Source organism: Oculina patagonica, chromosome 3, assembly GCF_052425735.1.
Source record: "Oculina patagonica isolate OP01 chromosome 3, crgOcupat, whole genome shotgun sequence".
NCBI classification, from domain to species: Eukaryota; Metazoa; Cnidaria; class Anthozoa; order Scleractinia; family Oculinidae; genus Oculina; species Oculina patagonica.
This window is the reverse complement of record NC_135760.1, coordinates 783,732-788,871: the sequence shown is the minus strand read 5'-3', so window position 1 is coordinate 788,871 and position 5,140 is coordinate 783,732. Positions and strand designations below refer to the sequence as shown.

Here is a 5,140-nt window from a genome sequence, read left to right as displayed (position 1 = left end):
TGTTAAGCAAAAAAAAAAAAAAAAAAAAAAAAAAAAAAACCCAACGACGAAATCACTTGGTGCCACACCAAATACTCGCAGTGAGGTTTATTGGAATTTTACGTTTACATGATAGTAACTGCCAGTTTTTTTAATCATTATTATATTGAATTTATATTCAGTTAAAAACTGAATGATTTATTATAGTTAAATTCATTATTTTATTGTTAATTTTCTAACACAGTCAATTTATAGTCGATCTTTTAGCCAGTTTTGGTCATTTTCTTTGCTCAAATTTGTCGTTTTCCTCATCGTAACTCACTGAATTAAGGGTCAGTAATAGACCCTTTGTAAAAAGGGTTTATTGTAACTTCAATTTTTAACCTTAATTCTATTTTTAATTATTTAACTATTATCATATAAGGACTCAAAATATAAAATAATTGTTAATAATGAATTATATGTGTTATTAAGTGGGGGTTCGACCATATTCAAACAGCCCAATGTTTTCCTTGGATATTTTATGCAGTAAGCATTTTGGTTTCCACTTGTGGTAGTTGTAGAGTTATTCTTACCCGAATCAAATAATTGTGAAAACGAATGATTTGGCACAAAAGTCAACTGATATAGCAAATTCAGTTATACAATATGTAATATACAATTGATGAATCGGGTTGTTTACCATTTACAAAGATATTACGGAAATTTCGGTCGGGAATTTTGCATTCGGAGGGAATGTGTTTCACTTGAAGTTTTTCTCGCCATTTCGGTCGTACAGCGGCAGGCTTTGAACTGGTGTAAAAGCTGAAAACGGTAAACGAAACACGAATTTTTATTTGGAACATATTAACCAGGAAATGTGCCTACCAATGTTCAGAAGTTTCATTCCTCCCGAACGTTTACCAGCGGAATGAACCAGTCGTATTCCATTTACCTCCCAGGAGGAATATCTGATTTTCTTGTGAATGTTGAACAACCTTAATAACCAGATGAAACGTTTAAGTTGCACTTCAATGGAGTTACGACGTTAAGTCATTTTATTTATTTATTGATGATGTACAAAATTATTCTCAAAACGAAGCAACTAATAGTTTAGGCAGATGGAGAAATATCAGAGGTACAACAGAACCACTTAAACCCGGTCACCAACTGGCCACAAAAATCTGACCGTAACAACAGGGTGGCCGTATTAAAGAAGTTCTTTAAATAAGAAAATGGCTGACTGAGCTTTTGTTCGGGTCAAAATAAAGTGGCCGTAATGATGAGGTCGCTGTATTGACGGGGTGACTGTAAGACGGGGAACCACTGTTACATAAACAACAGGAACAAGCAAAGTTAAAATAAGGGAAGTTTGAAACGGTTACAAATAACGAACTTGAACAATTTTGGTAATTTATTCTTCAAAATGCAGAACTCTCGTTACGAAGCTCCTCCAGATTGTATAAAGATGTTAATATGGCTACGTAGCCAACGGAATGAAATGAATATTGAAATGTGAGCAGAAATAAAGAAACAAGATTGTGAGACTGGTGTATTCTTGGCTGTCTAGTTGAGACACTTCAGAATATTTCACATACATCTAGCGATAACTATTTGACACCCCAGCGCCCCAGTTCAAAGGTGAAAGTATCCTCTTGTTTGTGCAGTCTTTAAGAGAAAATTGCTTCCCACTTTACAGCTTTCTCCCAGGTCTTCATGGTCAATTTATTTTCGTCACGTATCTGACACAAACGGCTCGTCATTTGTCTGAAAGTGTCAAAATCACACCTTAAATAATAAGAGGGGGCATTCTCTCCTACAATAGACACAAGTGTTCGGGAAATGCCCCTTTTGACGGAGATATTGATGCATGAATATTAAAACAATAGGAATTTGTTAATAAGTTACAAACAGCACAAACTGGCCATTTTCAAGATGGACCATTTTGCTCATTTACGGATTTCTATTGTTTGAATTTTCAGAGGGGATTTACTCTGCGTGTAAAAGACTTGTGACTTTGTGACTTGTATTCAATAGACATGGAACCACACCCTTTTAAGCGATTAGACTTTTGTCCAGGAAATCCTCCTTTTGACTGAGATATTAACGTATGAATATTGAAACAATAGGAATTTGTTAATAAGTTACAAACAGCACAAACTGGCCATTTTCAAGATGGACCATTTTGCTCATTTACGGATTTCTATTGTTTGAATATTCAGAGGGGATTTACTCTGCGTGTAAAAGACTTGTGACTTTGTGACTTGCATTCAATAGACATGGAACCACACCCTTCTAAGCGATTAGACTTTTGTCCAGGAAATCCTCCATTTGACTGAGATATAAACGTATGAATATTGGAACAAAACGAATTTGTTAATGAGTTACAAACAGCACAAACTGGCCATTTTCAAGATGGACCATTTTGCTCATTTACGGATTTCTATTGTTTGAATAATCAGAGGGGAATTACTCTGCGTGTAAAAGACTTGTGACTTTGTGACTTGCATTCAATAGACATGGAACCACACTCTTTTAAGCGAATAGACTTTTGTCCAGGAAATTCTCCTTTTGACTGAGATATTAACGTATGAATATTGAAACAATAGGAATTTGTTAATAAGTTACAAACAGCACAAACTGGCAATTTTCAAGATGGACCATTTTGCTCATTTACGGATTTCTATTGTTTGAATAATCAGAGGGGAATTACTCTGCGTGTAAAAGACTTGTGACTTTGTGACTTGCATTCAATAGACATGGAACCACACTCTTTTAAGCGAATAGACTTTTGTCCAGGAAATTCTCCTTTTGACTGAGATATTAACGTATGAATATTGAAACAATAGGAATTTGTTAATAAGTTACAAAAGCACAAACTGGCAATTTTCAAGATGGATCATTTTGCTCATTTACGGATTCTATTGTTTGAATATTCAGAGGGGATTTACTCTGCGTGTAAAAGACTTGTGACTTTGACACTTGCATTCAATAGACATGAAGCCACACCCTTTCAAACGCTTGCACAATACTTCGGTAAATCCCCCTTTTGACGGAGAAACTAACGTATGAATATTGAAACAATAGGAATTTGTTAATGAGTTACAAACAGACAAACTGGCCATTTTTAAGATGGACTATTCTCATTTTCGGAGTTCTATTGTTTGAATATTCGAAGGGGATTTTCTCTGCGTAAAAAACGGGCCACACCCTTTCAAATGCGACAGAATTGTTCGGTAAATCCCCCTTTTGACAGAGATACTAACGTATGAATATTGAAACAATAGGAATTTGATAATGAGTTAGAAACAGCACAAACTGGCCATTTTCAAGATGGACTATTTTGCTCATCAAAGGATTTCTATTTAACGTATGAATATGGAAACAATTGCAATTTGTAAATGAGTTTCAAACATTACAGACTGGCCATTTTCAAGATGGACCATTTTGCTCATTAACGGATTTCTATTGTATGAATATTCATAGGGGATTTACTCTGCGTGTAAAAGGCTTGTGTCTTCGACACTTGCACACACTAGACATCGAGCCACACCCTTTCAAACGCGTACTCAATTGTCCGGGAAATCCTCTTCTTGACGGAGATATTAACGTATGAATATGGAAACAATAGGAATTTGTTAATGAGTTTCAAACAGCACAGACTGGCCATTTTCAAGATGGACTATTCTGCTCATAACGGATTTCTATTGTTTGAATATTCAAAGGGGATTTTCTCTGCGTAAAAAAAGACTTGAGACTTCAACACTGGCATACAATAGACATGGAGCCACACCCTTTTAAATGCGCACAGAATTGTTCAGTAAATCCTCCTTTTGACGGAGTTATTAATGCATTGGTATTGAAACAATAGGAATTTGTTAATGAGGTACAAACAGCATAAACTGGCCATTTTCAAGATGGACTATTTTGCTCATCAACGGATTTCTATTGTTGGAATATTCAGAGGGGATTTACTCTGCGTGTAAAAGACTTGTGACTTTGACACTTGTATTCAATAGACATGGAACCACACCCTTTTAAGCGATTAGACTTTTGTCCAGGAAATCCTCCTTTTGACTGAGATATTAACGTATGAATATTGGAACAAAAGAAATTTGTTAATGAGTTACAAACAGCACAAACTGGCCATTTTCAAGATGGACTATTTTGCTCATCAACGGATTTCTATTGTTGGAATAATCAGAAGAGATTTTCTCCTCGTGTAAAACACATGTGACTTCGTTACTTGCACACGATGGACATGGAGCCACACCCTTTCAGGCGATTACACTTAATTGTCCAGGAAATGCCCCTTTTGACGAAGATATTAACGCATGAATATTGAAAAATAGGAATTTGTTAATGAGTTAGAAACAGCCCAATCTGGCAGGCATTTCCAAATTCTACCATTTTACTCATTAACGGATTTCTTTTGTTTGAATATTCAGAAGGGATTTTCTCTGCGCCTGAAAGACTTGTGACTTCAATAACAATTGCACATAATAGACATGCAGCCACACCCAACCACACACAATTGTCCGAGAAAATACCTCCCTCCCCTGATCCACCTGGTTTTGATTTGTGTTAGTAAATGAACATATGAAACACATAAAGTGAAGTTGATTCGATTCAACGAGCTTAGAATTAGCAGTATAAAATAATTCAAACTACAATGTACGATATAACTACAAAACAATTAAATTCAAGACCGTACTTAGCATTACAGTGTAGTGACAGTGTTTGTACCCTTCTCAATTCAAACACCTTGAGAGATGATAAAAAAAATTAAAGCTTGGTCTTTTTTACTGTTCCTAATTTCGTTTTTGATGAGATGAAGACCGAGCAAAGAACTTTCTAAATTTTTCTTTTGTATCAAAAGTAATTTTATAGTCAGACTAGTTTACTATATACAGTATCAGACTGTGTTCAAATACTTTAGAGTGAATGACGGTAAGAATCGAAGATAATCCCGAAAATGTGGCCACAGGGTCAAAAAACCGGTAAAGCCTCAATTCGATTTTTGCTCAAATGTGAAAAGTCTATCTAATTACTCCGGGTGTACTTGAGAAAGTTTATTTTGCGATGCTAACATCTGTAGCGTGAAACCGAAGTGCAAAATTTGGGGTTCCCGTGTAATATGTGCCCTTCCGGTATGATATATTGAATATTCCAGAAAATTAAC

The 5,140-nt window shown here is 35.5% G+C and overlaps 1 long non-coding RNA gene across 1 annotated transcript; it reads left to right on the top strand.

Moving 5' to 3' along the window:
• The first annotated feature begins 63 nt into the window (after positions 1-63).
• Positions 64-1,503, top strand: LOC144646042 (uncharacterized). The gene is made up of 2 exons (XR_013569354.1): positions 64-748; positions 924-1,503. It is a non-coding gene; the product is annotated as an uncharacterized LOC144646042 (long non-coding RNA).
• The last annotated feature ends 3,637 nt before the right edge of the window (positions 1,504-5,140 follow it).